At 40.2% G+C, this 26,244-nt stretch overlaps 1 protein-coding gene and 1 pseudogene across 1 annotated transcript in view; both read left to right on the forward strand.

The window, feature by feature from the left end:
* CDKAL1 (CDKAL1 threonylcarbamoyladenosine tRNA methylthiotransferase) overlaps nucleotides 1-26,244 on the forward strand; it is a 637,377-nt gene that overhangs the window by 532,808 nt on the left and 78,325 nt on the right. The window lies entirely within an intron of this gene.
* LOC114212570 (thioredoxin pseudogene) lies at nucleotides 1,254-1,573 on the forward strand (annotated as a pseudogene).

A 26,244-nucleotide genomic window follows, 5' to 3' on the forward strand; every position in this document is an offset into this window, starting at 1 on the left:
TTTCCTCTGTAAAATGAGAATAATGCTGTATTTCATAGACTCTAAAACACTATTAATTACAAGTCTTGCCATTAATTTGTGTAACACTAAGGAACGAAAGAGCATTACTCATTATAATGTTGAGACACTGTTGATTAGAAGACACTTCTCAAACTGAGAGATGCTAAAATGTCTAGAAATGTGCATTTTAGAATTAGCGAAATTTGCTAGTACCTGCTTTATAGGACCATCATAAGGGTGAAATGGAAGGCTTCTAGAAGAGTATCCAGTGCATAATAAGTGCTCAGTGAAATGACCATTCTTGTTCTTATAGTAGAATTACAGTAATTAAGACAGCCTCACCACTAGTATCCAGCACATAGTACATCCTCAGTAACTGATCCTGTTATCATTATTATTAATGCAAATTTATAGTTATTAGGAAACAAGTGGGATTTTTGTCTGTTTTATTGAATACTTTTTCTTCAACACCTAAAACAGGGCTTGGCATATGGAAAGCGCTCTATAAATATTTGTTGATTGAAGAAATTAATCTAGTTCTTCCTCCAAAACTTCAGTAGAAGTATATGTAGAAATCTTAATTTTTCCTGAGTAGCAGGTGCAGTGGCTGCTGATCTCAGGGTTCTGTGGTCTTTAACTTTCCTCTCCTTGCCCCGTACTCACCCAGACTTCCAGACCTCATCGCAAACCACATGATTTCATATTAAAAAAAAAAAAAAACCTAGTCCTATGGAGCTCGGTGTAAACATTTAAAAACCAAAATTTTGGGCGCCTGGGTGGCTCAGTTGGTTAAGCTTTAGCCTTCAGCTCAGGTCATGATCAGCTCAGGTCATGATCCCAGGGTCCTTGGATGGAGTCCTGCATCGGGCTCCCTGCTCAGTGGGGAGCCTGCTTCTCCCTCTGACCCTACCCCATCTCATGTGCTCTCTCTGTCTCTCATTCTGTCTCTCTCAAATAAATAAATAAAATCTTTTAAAAAATAAAAAAAATAAAAACCAATCTTTTATTTATAAAATCAAAAACTTTGAATAGAAGGGAATCTTCAGGATATTATTGGTATAATTTTTTTTCCTAAACCCTAGTCAAAGTGCATTTCATAATCTGTACAGGTTCCTAATGAGCATCGATAAGATTTGTGTAAGTCCTGCATTTTAGAGTTTGCCTTTTAAAAATACAATACAGAAGCTCTGTCCGGCATTTTGGATCCACTTTTATCGGTCCTTACGGTTGCTTGTCAGACCCCAGCCGCCAAAATGGTAAAGCAGATTGAGAGCGAGTATGCTTTTCAGGAAGCCTTGAACAGTGCAGGGGAGAAACTTGTACTAGTTGACTTCTCAGCCACGTGGTGTGGGCCTTGAAAAATGATCAAGCCTTTCTTTCATTCCCTCTCTGAGAGGTATTCCAACGTGGTGTTTCTTGAAGTAGACGTGGATGACTGTCAGGATGTTGCGTCAGAGTGTGAAGTCAAATGCATGCCGACCTTCCAGTTTTTTAAAAAGGGACAGAAGGTGGGTGAATTTTCTGGAGCTAATAAGGAAAAACTTGAAGCCACCATAAATGAATTAATCTAATTATGTTTTCTGAAAATATAACCAGCCCTTGGCCTTTGAAAACTTGTATTTTTTTTTATTTACAAAAAGGAAAGATCAAGTATGAAGACTCTATACCCAACTTCCACTGATTATAAGTGACAATAAAATATTAATTCTACCCTTTTTAAAAAAAATACAATATATTCTTTTTACAACTGATCTATCCAACACTAGATTAGAAATATGAAGAAGTAGAAATAGAAGAATGCACATTTCTTTATGCATTCACTACAGAAAGAATAAAGAAGTAAGACCTTTTATTTTGAAAGTACCATATATTTTTTTAGTTGAACCATATATTTTTTAGTTGAACCTGAGCTCTTATGGGAAGCCTTTTCTTCTTCTTCCTGGCTACACAGATGTGGACTTTATAGTAAAGTCTTCAGTGTTACATGAAGTATATATCCTTTACATTCTGCTTTTTGAATTTTAGTATTTTCTCATTTCAGACTGATTGATTCGATAGACTTTGCCTTATTTAACTTACAGGTATTAGAATATTTTCATGCAGCATAGGTCTGTTTTGACCTTCCAGAATTTAAAATGTAATATTGATTTAGTAACTAAAAAGGAAGATGTGAAATACAGACTTTGAGTATGTGTTCTAATAAGTACTTGTATGTACATATATGTGTATTATATAAAAGTATGCAGATAGAGATGCACACTGTAACTAAAATATAATCAGCTAATACCAAGATTAGCTGGCATAACCTAATTCTCCACAAATAGCCCATGTTTTCTGGCTGATGTTATTTTCCCAACCTTCTTACTAGCCTTAAAATTCTTTGAATGGTTTCAAGTGTACTCAGAAATTAAATGTGAATGCTTTTACCTTGCATTTAGTTGATAGTGTTCGAGTCAGAGTCTTGTTGAAAACTCAACCTAGGTGCTAAATCAATATAGCACATCCCTGCTCTGGGGCCCGCTGTGGAAGGAAGCGAAGCCCTCTTGCTCTCGTGCAAGCATCGTTATGTGGGGGAAGGTCACTCCCACACGTTCTAGAAGTCCACTTTTATCACAGACCCATCTGCTGATGTGTTTATTCTGAGCTCACAGTCGCTCACCTTTCACTTACTTGAAGAAGATAAGGTCAAAACCTGAAAATTTGCTCAAAGAAAAACAGAGGCAAACATAATCTCTCCTACTGGAATACTGTCACAATCTGCAGTGAGGTTTAGAACCACAGACTAAAATTGCTGCTGAGCGATCACCAAGTGTGTGCCCCCGAAAGGTCAGCAGCTGCTGACACTCAGGTCTATCAGTGATAGATAGACCTCTGCCTCTCTCTGCCTCATTGGTGACTCAGCATCCCCTTTTGGCACTTGAAAGGCTTGAGCGTTCACCAGTTTTCACTTTCGTTATAACACGCAGAAGCACTCCTTTTTAAATAAAGACAAATGGTTTTAACTCATGCATGAAAAAACTTTTTCAAATGAAGTATTCATAATAACAGATCTTGAATATGTAACAGACATGCATTTAAAGCTTCCCTCAGGGATGGCGGAAACACTTACCTGGGTATATTTATTTCATAATATTCAGAGAGTAAGTTCATGCGGTAATAATGCATCTTAGAGTATTGATCTCCACCGGGCCTTTTCTTCACCTTCTTGGCCTCTCCCTCCAGACTTCCTTGCATTGCTCTTTCCTCGAGCCCATGCACCCCAGGGTTCTGTTCCTTGAGCACGCCCCGCTGCCCCCATGCACCCAGGCATACGTGCCCCAGACTCCGGGGCGTTTCCTTTCTGGTGGTGCCTCAGCCGTGTGGACTATGTGCAGGGCTGACCTGATCCTCTCTCTCTCTACGTGCTCTGTGTTTACTACCTTGACGTACATTAACGCATCTTTCCGCCTACTTAGCCACAAACCGCAGTGGCATCCTAGACTTCTCCCTCTCCCTTCACCCACTACTCTTGGCTGGTCACGTTTTTCCACATCCGCGCTGTGATTCGTCGAGGTAAGACCTCATCCCCTTTGCTCTTGCCTCTGGGCAGGCCTTTGGCAGTTGGCTGCTGGATTTCTTCATCTACCTCAGACCGACTTCCCCCTTTCCACCCTCACTGTCCTCCCAAACCCCAGTCCCTTCTCTCCCTGCTCTCCTGGGAATATTTATAAAATGCCAAGCACGTCGTGTTAAGCCCGTGTGTAAAGTACTTTCCAAGCCGTCAGTCACTTACAGAAGAAAAGCCCCAGCACGATGCATGAGGCCCTTGATGGCTGGTAGCTCCTTCCCTTGTACCTTGTACTCCAGCCTTACCAAGTGATATGCCTTCCCCAAATACCCCACACTCAGAGGCTCTATTTTCCGTGTCTGTGTTCGGGCTGCTTCCTCGCTCTCGAACCTGCTGTTACTTCCCTCACCTGCCTCATCTCTTCCCTTCAGAACGCAAAGCCAGCCGTGTCCATAGGAAGCCCTCCCTGTCGCCTCCTCCCCGCCTGCCCCAGGGTGAGGCGTCCCTTCAGTGTGCTCCCCCAGCCTCCTTGTCCACCTGTCTCCCCTGGACGACTGTGGACCTTTGGAGGACAGGCATTGTGTTAGTAGGGTCTGAGGCCCTGAAGGACCAGTGTGGTGGCTGACACATAGTAGGTATTCAAGAAAAGGTAATTTAAAGAAGGTGGTATTTTTCCAAGGTCTGATTGCCTCTCACACAGGTCCTCTGGAATATGCATTCCTGAAGCATCTTCAGTATTCCGTGCACACAGGGTAAATTAGAAAGCTTCTGTGAACAAGCAGTGGTTCCACTGGATTTCCATATTTCATATTTAAAAGACATCTTCTCTATTCCCAGTTATGTTCCATTTATATAAAATGAAGGAGAATGCTTTGAAAGCAGGATGTGCTTTCTGCTGCAGCTATATGAGGAATGTGTACAAGCTCCTCATAATGGAGCGATGCCCCGTCTAATACCACAGGTTCACAAACTTAATGGCACATTAGGATCACCTGGGGTGCTTTAAAATATACGAATGCTTGGGTCCCACATGTCTGCACAACTTGTGTATGTGTGTGTGTGCGCCCATGTGACGTTGCTTCCAAATGCTCTAAATGAGATTATGCTAATTGGCGTCATTATAAAGTCGTGCATTGCCATCTCAGCTGAGCCCTCGATCATAATCCGTTTTGCATCTGCACTCAGCTCCTTTTCCCATTTCTCCTGGCACTTGCTCTAAACATTTATCACTCTCCTACCACATCCCCACCTGTACTGTGTGTGCGTGTGTGCCCCCTGTGAATTGGTCTTCTGTTTATATAGCTCAAACAGCAGACCTGAGTATATATACCCTTCTGAAATTCTAGTTTTCCCCACATTGTACTTAATCTGATAATGTGACATAGCACTAAGGATCCTAATTGACTTATTGGATATTTTATTTAGAGCTATGTTGTGAATAACGCAACTCATGCTGGCTTCAACAGAGAGATAATTTATAATTTATTGGCTTCCTTAATTAAAATGTCGAGAGATAGATTTTGCATTAAACAAGGCTTGATTCAGAACTCAGAGGGAGTCACCGCCAGCAATCTTTGCTATATCACTTGGCAGTCTGATCTATCAGCTATTCTCAGGCTCACCTCCTTAGAGTTAGCAAAGTGGCTGCTGTAGCACCGTGCATCGCACCTCATGCCACCAAGGATAGAGGAGAGAGCAGGCCACTGTCCTGGGAGATCCAACTAAAGTCCCATCGGCCTGACTGATTTGCGTTGTGTGCACATCCCTGAGTTTGGAGTTAATGTGTTGGTTGATTTAAGCCAGCCAGGATTCTCACCCCAGTAACCAGGGGTGCAATTAACCACTTAAGCCACATTGACCACACACGTGAAGGAGGAAGGGGCAGGAGCGAATTCCCCAAGGAGAGAAGAATGAATACAGAAAAGGCAACAATGAATCTTCACAGGAATATAAATTATAATATCTATCCCTAAGGGTTTCATCAACATTTGAACAAGATACTTTTAATCTGAAGTGTCATGCATACATGTATAGTGAAGTTGTTCGGTCATATCGGACCATTTTGAATTTCTAGTGAAGTGAATGCAAAAATACAGTTATATGTTTTTTAAGCAACATATTTTTATAAACAATGTAAGAAATCACTCTTTGTCATTGACTTTGTGAATTTATTTATTTATTTTTTTTACAAGAATAAAACTCCACTAAATATTAGAAGTATGGTAAATAGAGTCTGAAGAATTGACTTCCAGTTGACGTTTTGTCACTTGACTTTGGAGAAATTATTTTCTCTAATCACTAGTTTTGTTATCTGCCAGTTGCAGATATAAGTAATACCTGTCTTATCTGACAGTCATTGTATCAAATGCGATAATGTATGTTAAAGCATGTAATAAAAAGGCACAGCACAGTTAATTGTTATCTATTATTTCACTATCTCACCAGGTTGACTTTACCTGGCCAAAGAAAATATCATTATAATCAAAATGTAATTCTGTTTTACTAACACATTGCCTTTATTACTGAAAACCTGTTTTGTTTTTATTTTTGTTCTTGTCCTAAGCCTCCGAGTAGTTTATAAAAGCATATAATACTATATCTTCGGGCAAAATAGGAAGAACGGTGTTGTTCACCCACAAAATCTGAGTCATTGCTGCAGTTGAGAATAAAAGCCAGGGCTTCTGGGGAGCAAAAGCGAAGAGATAAACAGCCAAGTGCACAGCTTTCGTTTTGTAATAACGGAAAGTGTATCATTCAAGAGGAGTGACAACCTTTTCTTAAGGCAAATTTCTAAATAGAATGTGTCCCATCCATCTTGCTGTTAAGGGGCATTGAACAGCATAATGGACCACCGGTCCATAAAATTTACAAAACCCAGTAAGCTCTGAAGCTGTCTTGGACAGTTTTCAATAGAGAAGCACTCCAGCCTGGGTTTCAATCTGCCATTTATTCACTATGTAACGTAGACAATTTGCTTCACTTCTTTGAGCTAATCTCTAAAGTGGAGATTTTAAAAAGTAGTACCTACCCTGTGGGGTTATTAGAAGGAAGGAAAAAAGAGAATGTATGTGGGAGAGATGGGTATAGTGCTCTGAATGTAGTAAGTGCTTAATAAATTTTAGTGCTATAATTATCTTTACAACCTCCATCAGTAAACATTTGTTGTTATCATTAGATATAAAAGACTCTTAGCAGTGAAGTGACTTTATTGTAATTAAAGCATGCCCGTGATCGGATACGAGAACGTCCCACCAGGGTCCCTCAACTGGATAAGAATCTAACCGGCCGGAAATCTAAAGGAGAAAGATGAAAATCTTGTCCGGGTTCTCTCTGTGAGCTGATTAACTTGAAAGTCATTTTAGAACAGCACTGAGGCAGTTTAAGATACCATTAACAGGGAGAAGCCTGTGGTGGGAAGGGTCAGAAAGCTAACTAACGTGTGTGAACCCAAAGTGAACCCTATAATTCACACTTTCACTGACAAGACCTGCGCCTTACGATCTGCTCAGGTGTGTGTCGTCTCGTCAGTGTCCCATAGCCCAACTGACAGGGCCCGGCATCCCCGTACGGCCCCAGTGATGTCCTGCGGGATGCCGTCTCTCAGCTGTGCCTCTCACTCACCTCCCTCCCTCCAACACCTCCCCCCAAATAAGAAAGGACAGGGAAAAAACACAGAACGATAGTACTGATCACTCTAGATATAACCCCAAATAAGATGACCTGATGTGTGCCAATATATTGGTAATAGGTGGAGTTTTATGTTTGTCCCTTAAATAGTCAAAGTAATAGGGTATATGTTTAGAACCACTGAATGTTAGCACCGGGAGGAATTGTAAGGTCAGCTTAATACAGTGCTGCCTTTTTTTCTTCCTTCCTCATTGAGATATGGAAACCAAGGCCCACAGGAGTTAAATAGCATAGGCAGCTGTCTAATAATAAAACTGTACCTTAAAATCCGATTTGCTCCTTCCTCATCTCCTAGGCTTTTCACTTCACCGCAAGATGTTTCTTTGGGTTTTTGATCATTGTTGTTTGTTTTTGTTTGTGGCTAGTGTTGATTTTCAATATTTGCATTCTGCAGAATGAAGCTCCTTTTATTTCCAGTTATTCTGCAATTCAGAACTCCAGTGCATTCCATCTGTTGGCAAACTGGACTTAACATTTGAAGCCCCTGAGGTTGATTTAAACTGGATTTGCTCAATGAAATGTGCATTTCTAGCTTACTTGGCTTTTATCAGAGGCCAGGCGTCCAGATCAGAGAAGTTAAAGTGGTTTAGTATAAGACCACTACTCTTGGGTTATATAGACCTATTGTGGGTTTATATAAAAGAAAGCAACTGTAGCTTTTCCCGTTTCACTTTTCTGCTGGCAAAAAGCCACAGAATGGGCCAGGCTAATGGTAATTCCTCTACTCCCTGGCAGACCTCCCATAGCCAGCCAGCACCCAAGGAATACATTGGCGAAGGTTGGAAAACCAGGGTAGCAAGACGAAGATATGGCAGAAATCACCGATGCCAGGACGAGAAAGACCTGCCAGTTCAGAACTGTCTTTGACTTTTTTATCCTAGTGCCGTAAGTCGCTTTCCCCTCTGCACTAGCTGCCGCAGTGGAATTTAAGAAAGTGTGTGCCCAAAGACTCCTTAACAGTACAGGGTAGTGCTTCTGAGACACCAGAGTTCAATAAGCAGCTACACAACAGTATATTCAGTCTGATGCCAACATTATGTATATGTGCTTCTGAATCATCTACTTTTTATATTAGGATTTACTATGCTGAAGAATAAAAGGAGTAAATATTCCTTCCTTTTAAAAAGGCTGTGACTGGGCCAAAGGAAATTTGGATGACTCTGGATTTTTTCAAAATCTGGTTGACTATAATAATTTTAAATGTATTCTCTGTTTTAAATATATCACTGGGGTGCCCGACTGGCTCGGTCGGTAGAGCATGGGACTCTGGATCTCAGGGCTGTGAGTTCAAGCTCCATGTTGGGTGTAGAGATGAGTTAAAAATAAAATCTTTAAAAAAAAAAAAAAAATCAGTCAGTCACTGAATTTTGGAACTACCAGTTCTTCATGACAGGTAATGCCTTTAGGGTGTTTATTCAGTTACATCTAGTTCTAGAAAGAAACATAGTTTCTGTATCAGTTTAATTTTGACTCTCTTGTTGAACCATTTAATGGTATGTTCTTCTATGTTTTGATCACACTACTTTTCTTTCATACTGTGCATCTTCATTACGTTGGTGAGGTCCGTATCATTATATGTCTTTCAGGAAATCAACATGAGCAAGTCAAGAACTTGATACTGGCCACCCCATGTTCAGGTTTTAGGATAAGTAGACCAGACCCAAATTGCATGAGAGGGAGTCACTCAAAAGACAGCTGTCATTTTAGCATTCCCAACACTGGAAACAAACAAACATAAAAACTCGATGGTTACTCTAAAATGCTATTGATCCATTCAGAGCATTTAGTTATTTATGTTAAATTTTCACTGATTTGAACGAGTGTTGAGGGAGACCTGAAACTCCCATTAATCACATCCTGAACTAAGAAGGCGCAGACCTGTCTACCTAATGTGTGCCCATAATGAACGTAATATTAGTTGTTCGTTCAGCTTGCAAATCAGAGTCATACATTATGTATGCAAAGTCTGAATTAAGGAAAAATACTTTTAAGTATTTTAAAGGAGTACAGTTCATTACTTTCAAGTAATTAAACAAATTCAGTATTCCAAGGAGGAGTACGTTGTGATTCTTTTCATGAGTAGATAAAAATGATACGTTTTCTAAGACATCAGTAAGACTTTAAAAAGGAAAGTAGTTGTTAACCACAGAAAAATTCTTAACCTAGCTGGTAATTAAAATAGTACAAATTTAATTCACAATGAAGTGTTATTTTCACCTATAAGATTACTAAGGATTTTTAAATTTAGACTACCGAGTACTGGATGAGAATATAAATTTAAGAAAGAGCCTCAAAGTTCATATCGCTTAGCTCAGCAATTCAGCTTCTGAACATCTGTTCTAATGAAATAATCTTAAAGACCAAAATGCCACCTTTCACAGTAATGTCTACTGTCTTATTAAATAATAGGAGAGAGAGAGAGCAAAAACTTAAACATCCACCATTGAGGAGACTAGCTATATGAGTCAATCATAGTGTGTATGTGCCGTGGAATAATATCCAACCAGTAAATATTATTTATACAGAATTTATTACAGCGTGGGAAATGCTCATATTTTTAGGGGAAAGATAGTAACAAAATTTCACATAAGTTAGGGTGTCAGTCCTATATTAAAACAATGAAAATAGAAAAAAATAGCCCAATTTTTAATATCTCAAGCTCAACCATTCCACTTATGGTCTTGTTTATATTAATATGCATAGTCATTCCTGTTTACATTATTGCTACAAAGGTAAAAGCAGGCTGTTCTCTTTCCAGATTATCTCACATGTCAAGTTATGCAGGCCGTGATATAATTTTTATGGTAAAGCAGAAACATCTTTGGATTTTCCAAATATCTTCACTCCTATTAGCCTTTTATATTTGTGAGTTTTAATGTATTGTTTATCTCATTTTGCTACATAACTCTTCTGGAAGAAGTTTGTGTTCCTTGGCAATTTCTCCTTGCCTGCTTATCTGTCTCCCTCCCAAAACTGCCCAAAATCAGAATTCCAATTGGTATTTCAGTGACTAGTAGGAATTGGAACCCATATATTGGTTTTGATTTTTTTTTTTTTTTCCTTTTCGGGCCCCACAGCGCATGGGGATTATTTAACATTTTCTAAGCACACAGGATCCCTTTACAAAGACAAAGCACTTTGTGTTCCTATAGTTATTTTTATGTAAAGCTATTAAAGGAACAGGAAGCATCTTCTTTCGGCCACCTTTCCCCCTACAACTTCCCCCAGAACAGTCATTAGCATTAAACATAACAGAGTTGAAACTTGTCTCCCACAGATTCCGCGGAGAAAGGCTGCAAAGTAACACTAAAGCATTTGGGGTTATTTGTACTAAAGTGCATACAAGGGCAACAGGGTGCCAACTCACGTGCTGGGCAGACATTGGTATCTGTGTTGTCACTCTGTGGCGTGTCCCATCCTAAATCATACGGGGAGTGGGTCCTGTTTGACAGATACTGTCATCAGTTCACACATTATTCAAATAATTTAAAAGCTTCTAATTTTTTTTTTTTTTTTTTAATTTTAAGGACCGGCTGTTTGGTTTGCCCGGGCTTTCTCAGCTCGGCTGCTCAGGGCTCCAGCAAGGAATGTTCCTGTGCCAGACTGTTTATCTAGCCAAGCCTGAGCTACGGCTTTTTTATCCCAGTGGGACACTGCAGCTATGTTCTTGGCGTTTTCTGCCTATTACCAGTTAGGGTCTGTGAACAGGATCTCCATTTGTGAGAACCTCATTGTGGATGGCACGCAGTGGTCTTTTCATTTTGATTGATGGTTCTGGTTCTGCACCATCTGGCTTCTGATAGGCTGCATTAATCATATCCTGAACTAAGAAAGTGTAGACATGTCTGTTTAATATGTACCCATACATAATGTAATATTAGTTATTCATTCAGCTTGCAAAACAGCCATAATGTATGCAAGGTCTTTATATAGTAAAACATAAATATTAATATGCGACCCATTAATGCTGTTTTTACTTGTACTAACCTCCCACTAGTACATTTGTTGATGAAGATTGAGGAATTAAGAGAAAGAAGACCATGTGTATATCTACGTGAACATATATAATCTTGCTGATGTTTTAAATGAATTTAGAGTGATATATGCCTGTAATACTTATCTTACCCATATTTAGTTTATGTATCTGATTGCCTCTTAAAATGCAGGTTAAATGCAAGCTGCAACACAGATTCCCTTTTTCTCATGTGAACTGCCTGCATCCAATGTAGGTCATCTGTTTGCTGAGGTCACTGGGGGCTGTACGTGGCCCTGCTCTTTTGTGCTGCTCCCCCGGCTGGGCCTACTTTTGACACATTCTGGCCCCTGCTGTGTAATAACATCCAGAAAAGAGAGAGAAAGAGAGAGAGAGAGAGAGAGAGAGAGAGAGACCAGGAGAGGCAGGATAGGAATTCACAAGTCAAACAAAGTTTGCTCCAGATTTAGGACCATCATACTTATCAGTAGCTTAAATTTGGTTTCAGAAATTTGCTAGGACCTTTTCCAGTTAAGAGAGATTTAGTGTGCATTAATCATAATCCTTTCAGTACCTAGTGGAGGGAGGGTAAGGGGATTTAAATTCTCATGGGAAGTTACCTTGTGCAAAATTGCTAAAGCATATTTCTTGAGGTAGCAAATTAAAACCATAACTTCATAAAACACATTCTATGTTTTATTAATTATGTTTTGTTGTAACAGCACTATATTCCTCTGTGGTTACATCTTCTTGTATGTGCCCCAGATTCAAAGTATGTATTTTAATGAATTATACTATTGAAGAATGAGTGAAGATTAATGCTCGTGTGTTGCAGAATGCAAAATACGAACCACACTGTAACAGTAATCAATCATGGAATAATGCATGGGAAACAAGGCAGATGATCATAGTTTTCGCTGACAAATAAGTAAACTGCAGCTTCTGTGTGACACGTAATTTCAGTGAGGCTTAATTAGTCACATGAGCACGATGAGCAATACCCACGGATGCTCCATAAAATGAAACACGGGTACAAACTGACATTTTAACAGTTGAAGATATTAAGATAGCCTATATAAAATGGAAAAAAAAATCACTTTAGGAGTACAATCAGTAAAATTAAACATTCAGTTCATCCATTTCTTATTTTAAAGGTATTTTTAGCTGTTTCATCCAATACTTTAGATCCCATCATTGCTTAATTCATCCTATTAATTTTTTTTTTTAATACATTCACTGCTGAGAACACTGCATTGACAAACTGGAGAACAGAAAATCCATAATAAACAGGCCGATGACCATGAGAACATTGATGTAGTTCTAGGAATTTGTAAAAAGCCCCAATTTTGCTGTGAGAAGGCAGGGGTTACGCCTCGGCTCTGTCACTTGACTAGTTGGATGATGTTGGAAATGGGTTCAGGTTGACTGGCCTGTCTCCAGATTAGCCCTCCTTCTAAGATATAATAGTCTTAGTGAACCTTTTATCTAAAAGAAGGACCATCTTGAAGAACCTCAGACCTGATTTCTCATCTAAAAAATGGAGATCATCCCTGCTTCTGTCCACCTTTAGTGCTCACGAGGGTCAAATGAGTTCGCTGCATGCGTTATAAACTGTGAGATGCTATGAAAATATAGGTACTGTCATTTTTGTTCACTGAACTTCCCTGCATCTCCTGTGTTCTGTTCATGAGAGTTTGCACTGGGATCCATCTTCCTCCTGTCACAGTAAATCCGAGAGGCGGTGTGATGGTGAACCTATGTGTTTCCTGGTGCTTAAGGTCCTCTTCTTGTATGAGTTCCCTCCAGAGTTTACAGCAGAAGCTAAACACTCATTTTTCCCCTGTAAAAGGAGAAATACAGCATAACTTAATTTCCTTCTTCGGGCACATAGAAACTATTGGACTATGTTTCCTTAAAATTAAGGACATTCATTCTGAAGCTCGAACTGGACTGAAATGGGGGGGCAGGGGGAGCGCGGACTTTTAAACCAAAACATTTTATTAGTTCGGGGAGGCAGTGCCAAAATGACAGCTCTCAAAGGCCAGTGCACCACTTCCTCGTCGGAGAACAGGGGCCACGTGTTGTTGGGGGGCGGCGGGCAGGGACAGATGGACAAGTTAGCTCCCCTCTTCCACATGTTGTGGTCATTAGACTTCCATGCAAAACGCAGCAAATCCCCAGAATGACAAATACACCTCTTTCAAATACAGAGATAGCAAGACACAAGTCGTTTTTAAATGTGTAACGTTTTAATCAATCTATGCTGTTGTGTTTTTGCATTATCCTGAATAGATGGACATTTACATTACCGTTGAATCTGAAGCATTTGTTAATGTTCCCGGCTTGTGGGAAGGACACCTGGACATATGTATGGTTCTCCAGATCTGGGAAAGATGACTTCCATTCTGGGCTCTCTTTTGTGTACCCTTTGACTTTAGGTGGAATCAGGTATCCTCTGTACGCTGTACCTAGTATCCCAGAGCAGATTTCGATGTCTGGAAACGGTGTAACTCGTGCCCTGAAGTCAACATTGTCAGTGGCACTCACTCGTCATTGTATGAAATTTGACAACGAGTGTTCATTTGTTTGTTTAGCCAGTGCAGGCGGGACACGGAGAGCGCGGAGAGAAAGTGTCCCGTGGTCCCATGTATCAACACACAGCATGTTGAGGAGAACAGAGGCGAACACAGCTAATTTTACTTCACACAGTCCTGTACAATACCACGAATACCACTGTTATTAATTACTGTAGTATTACTAATAGTGTTAACAACAAAGCGTAAGTATCTTCTAAAGGAACCCCATTATAAAAGTTTAACTGACGGTCATTTAAAGCTTGGAAAGCACAAGGAACTCAGTACTATCATCACACCTGAAAAGTTGTGGGGACTGAGACTAATTAATTATTTGATTCAGATACATTTATTCCTCATTCCCCTAAGACCTAAAAATGCCCATGTGTTTTCCCCTAAGACCTATATGCAGAGGTGTGTCTACTGATTCTCCGAGGACATAATGGTCCCAACTTACCTTTTTGGGTTTCACATCTGTCTTAAATTAGAGCCCAAAAACTGAGCACATACCTGTCCAAATAACCGTCCAGAGCTTTTTCCTTAATAACACTGCGTTCTTGTATATTATTTCTTTTGACTCGATTTCAAATCATAAAGATAATTATGAGGAACTACTTCCTAGCTATCTCTCCTATGTTATAATAAATTATTTGCCCTCTACTTTTTCAGAAGCCTCCAAGGTTATTGACAGTCCAGACTGATGGCTACCGTTGCCATCTCCTCACCACCCCACCCCTCCTAATGTGTCCTGTCCCGTCTCCACAACCATTGAATACAGTGATTGGAATAAAAGCAGGAAGCTACTGGAAGGGGCTGGAGGGTGGGACAGTCATGCATTATGCAGAGTTTGTCAGCATTAATGTGAACAAAAGGTCACCAAGGCTCATCACATTTATAATGGGGAGGGAACATTTGCTTTCTAGAATTCCTTGTCTCATAGTTAACCTAGGATGCTGCAGTGATTTCTTTTCAAGTTGAAGATAGTGTTCTTGCTATATATATATATATATATAAAAGCTATTTATTTTTAGTAACAGTTGATCAACCTGTGTACTACCGGTTACGAGTTATTTCAGTTATTTACCAGCTGCACTTGACCTTCACTGCCAAAGGCGGATCCACCTTTCTTAACTTTCTTTTCCACAGCCTGTTACAGTTTTCAAATGGTAGTTAAAGCATGAAAAAGCCTTGAAATGATAAATATATGAGATATTCTAAGTATATGAGATACTTATCTTTTGAAAGAGTCTTTATTTTTATGATGTGGGGTTTTTTTAATGAAGCACATATAAAAATGTGAATTGGTTTTCTTTTCTAAAGCAATAATTTCATTATAATTCTTCATGAAGAGAACCTATTTGCGGGGTGAAATGACAGCACGATTGCTGTTTAAGCGCATTATTTTCAGATGGCAGAGACATAGGACCATGAAAGGAGAGTCTCTTAAATGGCTAATGTAACTAAATGTTGGACGAGATGGGGAGATGCTTGTCAGAGTCCAGGGACTTATAGCCGTGGGTGTCCATATTCTTCCCAGGAGCAGAAAGTCTCAGTATCACAGCTATTCAACTTCCATTGCCCTTGTATTGTTTATAAACATCTCTAGAACCGTTCTCTAGGTAACACATACACGTGCCTGGTCCTCCGTGTTTCCTCCTTCTTTCTGTCTCATTTCCGTTTTATTCTGGGTGTTTTATTCATTTTCCCCTCCCTCCCTTGAACAGTAACATAGCGGTTCACCCTCATGTGTATTACCGGAGTCATATTTTTGTTTCAAGTGATGCTTGTAGCCCTCAACCCTAAAAGATCTGGGTAAATAAGTTTTTAGCCATCTACATCTTTTCATGCAAAAGAACACAGTTCCTCCAAATAAATTCGGGAGCTCAGCCATAGCAACCAACATTATCAGGGTGTGCGCATGCGTGTGAGTTCGGGGGAAACGATTGTTTTGTCATTTCAGCCACAGACAGCCACAACCCAAAGCTTTTTAAACACCCATTCTGTCATGGACATAGTTTTATTTCTAACATTTCTATAATCCACATTTGCTAAATCATCTAGGCAGCATGGTGTCTGTCAGTTCAAGTGAACCTAGCCTGGAATGGGCATTCTCTCACTTACCAGCTGTAAAACTTTGGGCACATTTCCTAATCTGTCCGATCCTCACATTTGTCATCTGTAAAACAGGGAAAATTCTGTCTACTTTTTGTGAGAAATAAATCTCTGAGAACAACTGATTCATTGTAAGTACTCATAAAATCTCTTACCCATTTCCTTTCCCTTCCTTCTAAACAATTACTATTTAATATGCTCAGTAGTCTAGACACTTGGAAATACTGAATTATTAAATATTTTCATGTTTTATTTCTCACATCGTTCCATGGCAGTTGAGAAAAATACATTATAATGAAAACATACACACATCATGGATTAGCTCAGGCAAGCCCATTTTTATACATCAATTCAAAGTCAGATCCAACCCTGGAGAAAATTGTGAAATAAAGTTTGCCTCTTCCAGCCATTGGTGTCTCCTTTACCCTTTGTGTGACCTTTTCATTGCCTGTGACCGCCACAACCTCTTGCTGTCTCCAGTCACCCACGGTCAAGACTGCTTTCAGGAAAGAATGTGATAAACACTTCCATTACGAGATATAAATTATTGAAAAGGGTCAATATGAGAATCTCCCTGGCTCTTTTCATGTTAACATAAGAGGAAAGGATTTAAGCCCAAGCATTAACTACTAATTGTTGATTCTCGCGTATTAATGAACTTTCCTGTTTTCTAACAGACTTTCTGGAACTTGTCAGTTATAAGTGTCCCTGAAAATTATAACTTTGAATTGGCTTTTTCCCCTCTCAGAGGTTACTTTTGATGACTTGTGACCCCAGCAAAGAGATCCACAAATCACTGGAAACCGTTCCCTTTGGGCAGAAGCCCATTATATTTTGTGACCGGGTAGTCCGGTCAAACGCATAGTGTCATCAAGGAAGGGCATTGGGAACAGAGCAGAGAATGGACTTACAGCACAGTTACTAGATGTGGGTATTTCTGGCCGTCAGCATCTCCTAAGAAAGACCTAATAGGGCTGGGAAAAGCAGAGAAAAATAAGTTCTGCCTTCGTTGCAAGATCAGTGTTATCGTGCCTTTCCTTAAAATCTTCACTTATGGAAAACACGTGAAAGTGAATGAAAATCTCCTCAATGACTAGGATATATGTTACAGACAAGAATATTTTGTTTCTCCCAGATAAGTTAGAATAGTATTTTTCTCCAGAATCCATAATAAGGGGAACACTGGGAAGACTCACTAATTGTCAGGAATCTCAGCTCTCTGCCAAATTTCTGTGTCTTTCTGTATTGTCCTCTTCTGAGAGAGGATATGGGTCAGATACGAAAGATCAAGAAGCAGGAATAAAGAGGAAGCCAGTCAATTGCTAAATGTTCCCATGAAACATATGGATAATACACTGTCGAACACTGGGTTATATACTGTCGTGTGTGTTTACATAATTATGTCTAAGCAGCTAGACTGTAAATTTCTCATGGGTAGAGATGCCGTCTTATATTTTCAAATTCCCTGAAAGGAAACTCGCTAGTAGTTGACATTTCATAGGTTTGAAATAAGTACTTGCTGAGTGGAATTGAATTTATGGTGAAGTTCCTTGCAAATTACTCGTGTAGATGCCAGATATAAACCCTAGAGGAGTTCAGTGTGATTTTCTTTGGAAATCCCTTGGGCGTGACTGATGGAGTTTTCCTCGGACATACCTTTAGAACAACATTTTATTTAATTCAGGCAAATTGGTACCACTGCATCTTCCTAAGAGACTTGTCCAGTTTTTGACCAAATCATCCATCTACCCAAGGTTCTCAACCAGGGCTGACGTCACCAGCACAGTACCCTGGCATTCCGTGCCCAGGGACCAGGGATGCTAAATATCTTGAACGTGGCACATCACAGCCCTTCACAGCAAAAAATTGTTTGCTCACAATGCCAATACACCTCACTAAGAAACACTGGATTCCTTATAGCTTTTGCCCTTCCTACTATTCAGACCTCATATTCCCACTCCCTCCTTGTACTCTACATTTAAGCTTTCACTGAGATACTTCTTGATCATACCAAGCTCTGTCTACTTCTTCATCTTTGCAGATTTTGTTTCTTCTGCTTTTGTCCTACTTTCTCTTCCAGTGAATGTCTTCTAATCCCTCAGGACTCAGCTCAGGCACCATCTCCTCCAGTAAGCTTTTGCTGGTTACAAACCCGGACTGGGATAAGAGGCACTCTTAGGTGCTTTCGAAGCACGCCGTGACATTTAAACCAGTGAATTATGGTTGTCTGTTTACTTTCTGCCTTTCCCTGGACTGGAATCTATTCAAGAACAAGTGGGATGTCCTAGGAACTTACCCAGTGCCTGACACACACTGAGCACTTAATGAATAATGTTTTGAATGAATGAATGAATCAGTGACATATTCAGACAAGGATTAGTTCATTCAGCAAATATTAACCATGCATTTTTTGTAACTTGGAAGCGTCCTGACACGGGGCATGCTAGGATATTGGCAACACTGGGTTTGTGGGTGGGGAGGAAGCCTTGTGCAAAGGTAGGGAAGCAGTAAGAGGAAGGGCTAGAAGATTCTCCGTACCGTGGGTCTGGCTCAGACTGGATACCCCTGGGGGCGGGGCTCAGCCGTTAAGCGTCTGCCTTCGGCTCCGGTCATGGTCCCAGGGTCCTGGGATCGAGCCCCACATCGGGCTCCTTGCTCAGCAGCGGGGAGCTGCTTCTCCCTCTCCCTCTCCCCCTGCTTGTGTTCCCTCTCTCCCTGTGTCTCTCTCTGTCAAATAAATAAATAAAATCTTAAAAAAAAAAAAAAAAGAAGCCTGGATACCCTCAGTAGCTCCAAGACCATGAGTGGGACATGACAACAGGTGAGCCCTGTGCAGGGCTGTTTGGAACATGGTCAAAGAAGGCAAGTGCAGAAGCTGGAGTAAGATCTAGGGGTTTTATAGAATAATTTTAGATCTCTTGAATCTTAATAAAAACGCTTTTTGACTTTACTTTTCTAGCCACTAATTTTTATTGTATTTTAGATGTAAATCAGTTCCTGAGGCATCTGAAATATTTTTCAAAAAGGAAAAGAAGAACAAAAGGAGAGAAGTTTTTTTTTAAGATTTTATTTATTTATTTGAGAATGCGCAAAAGGAGGGGGAGGGACAGAGGGAGAGAATCTCAAGCGGACTCCCCACTGAGCGTGGAGCCCGACATGGGGCTCGATCCCAGGGCCCTGAGATCAGGACCTGAGCCTTAATCAAGAGTCAGATGCTTAAGCAACGGAGCCACCCACGCACTCCCAACATTCTTTTCCGAAGCTGGTCTTCACCACAGGCCATTTGAGCATCAGTGGTCCAGTAGAGTGATGACTTTCTCACCAGGTTCTGTATTGGGTGCCGAAGAAGCAGAAACTTACTGCCAATTCTCTCCTTCCTTTCTTCGGCTCCTGGGAAGGGAATTGCTAACTTCAGAGAAGAGCAAGTGGTGAGGATTAGGGTCCCCTCTGACTGTCTAGAGTTCTGGATAAGACGGTAGCACCTGACCAGAGCTGCAGTACCAAGGGGAAAACCAAAAATAAAGTCTACCTGTGTGGCTCAAGCCTGCCCATCAGGAACGTCAGGAGGAGCTCCACAGAAATTGGGGTGTCCAGTCTTCACTTCTAGCAGCAGGGTGTGTGGTAGCACGGCTAATTCCAACACCTGCCTCCCGGGGAGCCCGTGGCCACCACCGATGTACCAACCACCCTGGCAGAGATTGGCTCAAGAACTGAGTGAGGCCGGCCGGCTTCGTAGGCTCTGGAGCTTCCTCGGCAACAGCTGAACAGGTCTTGGGAGGCTGTCGCTGACATGCCCAGGATGTGAGGAGCATCGTGCCAGGTATGACGAAGACTCAGAGATGAGCAGTTCCATTGAGCATTGGAACCAGAAGTTTAGGCAGGAATACAACTGGACCGCTTGAGGAGGAAAGGGAAGTAGACTTGGTAGTAAAGCCATCTTAAAGCATAAATATGAACTAGTTTGTGTGCAAATTTGAGCAAGGAAGTGTTTTTTTTACAGAATTATTACAAGAAGTTAGACACAATAATGGCAGTAGTGCCCTTATTGACTGTTAAATAAGAAAGAGAATGACCCTCAGAAAGATTGTTGATGTACAGCAGGCCTGAAGTGCCCAGTGATCAAACTCATAAGCTTTCCTGGCTAGAGTTCTAACTAGTGTAGAAACAATTCCTGCCAGACAGCATGTCTGCTTTGTTTGGAATAGAAGCATAAATATCTAATTTGCCTTGTTACAGAGAAGAATGCATGATCTATGCTGCATGTAGCCAAATAATCATTCCATCAGGCTCAAAAGGTAAAAAGGTAGTTAATTTGCTGATTCGGCCTATTCCTCATTCTCAGATGGTGAAACCAATCTGTAAGTTCATATTTTATTTAGTCATATTTTATTTCTTGAAGCCGAAAACACAAGTTTGCTAGAAGATCAAAAATAAAAGCAACCAATAGTATATATAGGTCAGTATACCATGATTTGGAAATTGAAAAAACACACACAGTGATAAATTTCTAAAAGTTTGTTTTTCCCTCAGCTTATCTCTATTTGGTAGGCTGTTTTTTTTTTCTTTCTACCTAAGTGTTATATCATCAAAGCGAGTGTGTCTGTCATGATAAATGTGTCTCATGAATGCAAGGTAGAACCATATAAACCTTTAATATTTTCCATCACAAAAGCTCTTCTGTTAATTTCCTTGCTGGGCAAAAATGAAGATGACAGCCTCAAACAAAAGTTTTTTTGTTTGTTTTTAAGCAAAGTTGGCTTGATGTTATTTAAGTTAGAAATTGATATTTTGTCTTTTTTAATATACTGGGCTTTTATTTTTTAGCTGGTGTTGTCTTGCCAGCCAACTGCCATTCTGTGTGAGATGTTTCAGTTTCCTGATGTGTTTGTCATAAACAAAAGCAAATACATTTTTATTAAACCATAAAAATGATCAACTGTGCACTCTACAGAGAATGCTTGTGGGCAGCCTAATTGTTGAATACTGTTTTCTTTCCACATTAAGTCAACCCGAAAGACTATTGATTGCACCAAACACTGTTTCTTAATGCCATAATTCTCCAGACCCGTGTCTCCAGGGACCCCAGGCAGGAGAGTAATTGTGTAGCTTGCTGCTCTGTGTTGAACGCCCAGTGATAGCCTGTCTGGAATAGCTCAGGTCATAGAACAGCGTATCTCACTATGGCTGAACCGCCTGCTATTCCTGGATAAAGCGGAGAGCATTTCCTTATTTATAGCTCACGGAAGAGGGAGTTTGAAGGTGAAAAAAAAAAAAAACCACCAAAATTTTAGTAGGCACATCATATTCGGAAAGACACTAAAATACTCTTCTCTGTGAATTTTAAATTTTGCCTTCATGCATGGAGATGTGCCCCAATCCTATTAACTACTTTGATTTGTATAGTGTTTCACACAAAGCACTTTACCTAAGAATCTTCTCAACACCACACCGTATTCTCTTGAACAATTAACATGATCCTCAGTTTTGTGATGGGTGAAAATGGGCATAAAATTGCAAGTTGTCCCATCAGTCCCATGGTGGGGGAGGTCAGATGACACAGAGCTTCCTCAAGCAAGTGTTTGGTATTTTTCCCTCACTAGCGTGGATACAAGGCCCGTGTATTCCATTAACAGCTATTTCTAAAACAACTACCATGTGGCAGGTTCCGTGCTGTGCGCCAGGAGCCCCATGTCACACACGCGGAACGGATTCTGCAAAGGGGCAGTTCGGACTGATGCACCTGTTCTCAAACATGAAGGAAGGGAGACCATGCAGGCTGGGGCTGCGGTGAGGAGGAAGACAAGGAGAGAGCCGTGGCTTCACCTGTTTTCAAAGATTTCCTGTTTTAAGTATTCTTATTTGATTGAAACCAGAGATTTACACAAAGTGGCTTCAACTTCATCAGGTGTCCAAAATTCGTTATGTTGCTGGGCTTGAGTGCTAGGTGGTCATGTCCCCTTAGGTTACCTGGAGCCTTAAGGATTTAACGTCCTCCACAGGCTTCTGTGAGGTCTGCAGAGCCCGGAGGCGTGGAACTCATTTGCATGCACAGGAGTCACAGCCTCGGTTTCCAGGCAGGCGCATTTTCCTTCCCCGAACAATGTCCAAAGTGTGCAGATTTTCATGTTTGTTCTTAATGATGAAGAGCAGAAGGTCTATAAAAATGTTAAAGTAATAATGTAAATGTCTTCATTTACTGAGCTGATCTTTTCACATTGAGAATAAATATCTCCCCTGTAGTACCTCCTTAAAAAGAAAGGGGAAAAAAGATTCCAAAAGCTTTGTAAAGTTATTACTAGAAAGGATATATATTTTTTTCCTCCTGTGAAACTGTGTTAGCAACATCCCAGAAAACTGGAATTCTCTATTAACCCCTAGGTCAAGCATCCATCTCGACACACATCTCTTTTATTCCACCTCATTTATAGAGGAGCAGTTTATTCTTAATTCCTAGCTTCTTTTTAGGGAGCGTTCAAAGTTAATCTCACCAAAGAATAGTAAATCAGACTTTGCAATCTGTGGTATTAGGGAATAGAATGAAATCAAGTAATTTTAGTATTAGAAGGAATCATGGAGCTCATCTTATCTAACCACTTCATTTTGCTCTGAGGTTGCCCTGGCTCAGAGAAACTGTCTCTCTAAAATCACGTGGCTAATTTGTGGCTGATCCTATAGCTCGAGGCAACACAGTGGTATTTTCTAAAAGTTATGGAGGACGAGAATGTAACATTTCTTTTATTATTTATTTATTTATTTGACAGAGAGAGACACAGCAAGAGAGGGAACAAAAGCAGGGGGAGTGGGAGAGGGAGAAGCAGGCTTCCCACGGAGCAGGGAGCCCGATGCAGGGCTCGATCCCAGGACCCTGAGATCATGACCAGAGCCAAAGTCGGACAAGTAACGACTGAGCCACCCAGGTGCCCCTAAAATGTAACATTTCTTATTAAAATAAATGCATATGAAAAGTGGCTTGGAGATTCTGCACTTCTAAACTCCTCGTATCCAGAGTTGCACCTTTCTACTTAATGGGAGTGGACGATGTGTAATACGGTTGCCTAGTAAGAGAAAATTTATCATCAAATATCCCTTTGGGAGTCAGGGACCAGGCATTTGCCAGAGCTCCAACATGCACCTTCTGGGTCTTGGGTTTCTACCTACTCTGAAATTAGAATAATAAGGGGGCTGCCATGATCGATTGACAGCTCCATGGAGCACCATTCTTCCATTAAAATTCCCCAAAATATTGCAGTTTATATCCCTTAGCCCAGAGGAAAAAAAGCATTTTTGATCTCTGACTCTAACCTTTCTAATCTGTCCTACAAATTCCAAAGACGGTTGAGCTCAAAATAAATGTGGCAAGACCCACCTGGAGCCCGTTGCCTTCACTCTTAGCCTTATGAGTTTTGGAATGAGAGTATGTGGGATCTTCTGGAGCCTCTACTGTTATTCCTGGGAGAGACTGGTCCCTCTGATGTATTCTCAAACTTACCTTCCTGTCCAAGGTTCCTTTAAGTCTCTGCTGTGGTCCAGCGATCAAAATAAACCTCCTGTCTCCTGCACCTTCCCATCTGATAATCCTGATCCCGATCTACAGTTGCGGGAGCCTGAAGTCGCCCATGGCCCATAAGCAGTAATAGCTGTGGGTGCCATGATCCAAGGCCCTTTCAGCAGGCGCAGGCAGTGAATTGATTGGGGGAAATGTCAGTGCCCCACAACCTGCTGTCCAACAAATAGTTTTTTGCTATGAGTGTATCATACGATCCAGGTGAGGACCAACTTGGGTTATTTTTAATACATGAAGACATTTTACTGAGATACTTCTTTTTTTCTTCACCTTGGTAGTTATTCAATATTTATGTTCATACTCTTTAGTTAACCACATGACAGTTGACTCTATATGCATGCTACTATTGACCAAAATGCGGAATAAAAATCTATAGACAGTCCCCAAATTACAGTGGTTTGACTTATAATTTGGGTTTTTTTTTTTTTTTTCAAGTTTTTATTTAAATTCCAATTAGTTAGCAAACAATGCAGTATTAGTTTCAGGTGCATAACCTACTGATTTGTCATTTAAATACAAAACCCAATGCTCATCACAAGTGCCCTCCTTAATACCCATCGCTCATTTAACCCATCCCCACACTCACCTCCCCTCCAATAATCCTCAGTTTGTTCTCTATGGTTAAGAGTCTGTTTTATGGTCTGCCTCTGTCTTTTTACCCCCTATGTTCATCTATTTTGTTACTTAAATTGCACATATGAGTGAAATCCTGTGGTATTTGTCTTTCTCTGACCGACAAGTATTCTCTTAGCATAACTCTCTAGCTCCGTCCACATCGTTGCAAATGGCAAGATGTCATTCTTTTTTTATGGCTGAGTAATATTCCATTGTGTGTGTGTGTGTGTGTGTGTGTGTGTGTGTGTGTGTGTGTGTGTGTATATACACATACCTTTTCTTTATCCATTCATCTGTCAGTGGACATTTGGGCTATTTCCATAGTTTGGCTGTTGTAGATAATGCTGCTATAAACATCGGGATGCTTCTTGACATAGAAGAAAGACTAACTTCATTTAATTCAGAGAATGTTCAACAAGATGAAAGTCTAGAAAGCTTGGGTCCTCAACTTTATAGTATATTATCTTTTACTTGTTTAAAATGATTTTAGGCTTTCATCGTGTGAAAAGGAGCACCACCACACGTAAAACTAACTCTCATACCAGATTGGCAAATAGAGTGTGCTGGGGACCTCTGGCGTTAGGAGGCCATTCCGGGGTCCCTGAGAGAGCAGGCCAGCACACAAGGGCTTAGATGTTAGAATAGTAAGAATAACAAAGCCTAACTTACAACTCTGTTTCCACTGTCCATTCACGGGAGCCTTGAAAGTTATATTAAACCAAGCTTTTCAGTTAGCGCAGCCAAGACCACCCTCTCTTCCTTTGGTCATGTTGGATTCTGTCTCTACTTTGATTTGAGAGGAAGCTAATTATGGGTTGATTTTTGGAAAGAATGATTAATAATCACTTCCATTTGGTGGAGTGTAATCTGTGGAGCCAACATTAATGTTTTTATGACCTTATGAACAACATAAGGAAGAAGGAAAAAAAGAAAACCCTGTATACTCTTGCAACAAGCTATAAAATATTATTTAATCTTGAATAATTAAACAAAAACATTTTTACTCACATAATGTTACAATCATACTGCTAATACCAGCTTAATACTTACTTTTAAACTAATTCATTTTCTCATTTGTGGCAATCGAGAAAGGTTTATTAAATCTAATGACTGTTTTAGGATTATGTAGGGGAGAAGCATGTTCTAATTACAGGGATGGATAAAAGCAAATTAATTAACCAAAAACGTGTATTTCCTTCCTCATAGAAGTCTGGTCAGCTATATCCGAGATGAACTTGGGTTACCTAGCTCCTGAGTTTTTTAATCATGTTCTTAGATTGCATTTTTTACACCATCTGTACCATTAACATGACTGTAATTTCTGTCACAGTTGGAAGCTTCGGTTAATAAATGTTTTGTTTTGGAGGGGGTTGGGAAGGCACACAAGAAGATGGGAGTGTTTGTGAATGAACCAAAGAAGGAGACTCTGCCTTCACTGAGGGGCCATGAAGGGAAATGTTGGACTTCCACAGCTGGGAACTTCCCTGCCCCATCTCATAGCTACAATTACTTGGGAAAATAGTCTTAATTCATCCTTAAAAAAAAAAAAAAAAAAAATCTGATCTAATAGAAAGCACAGCCATCAGCTGGTCAAAAATCTAAGTAGCCTCCTTCATATACAATAGAATATTTACAGAAGAGTATATCATTATTTTATAAAACTCATACATTTATTTTTCAATGTTTTGTAGGTCTTCAACAGAGCACAGATCATGGAAATAGCTTTTAGTTCCAAATAAATTGTTTTATCCTTTTAAAAAAAAATACAGGTTTTCAGGATATGCTTTCCTTTTTTTTGCTAGTAGCCACTGCTGTAGGCTTTTTAAAAGCATACTGATTATGTTTTCAAGTTTTGAGAGAATGATCAGCATTTTTAAAGCATCTGATTGTAATTTCAAAAGAGTTGTGGTATCCTGATAAAAAGCCCATAGGCGTAGATAATAAAATGGGGTGGGGGGGTGGTGAGCAGGCAGGACACAATGCTAGCTGCAAACTATTAACCAAAAAAACCATACACATACTTTTCAGAAAGAAAAAAAAATTATTCATGACTAAAAAAATTAAAAACTATATGAGGTGAAGACTGAATTTTTAGTAAAGTCCCAGGATCCTAGGATGAGCTTCTGCATCTGGAATCATGAGACACTTTGGCTTTAGTGTCATGAAGGGAATA

This window comes from Eumetopias jubatus, unplaced genomic scaffold (assembly GCF_037043125.1).
Source record: "Eumetopias jubatus isolate StellerSeaLion01/CBP00866 unplaced genomic scaffold, mEumJub1_p1.0 scaffold_6, whole genome shotgun sequence".
Classification (NCBI taxonomy): Eukaryota; Metazoa; Chordata; class Mammalia; order Carnivora; family Otariidae; genus Eumetopias; species Eumetopias jubatus.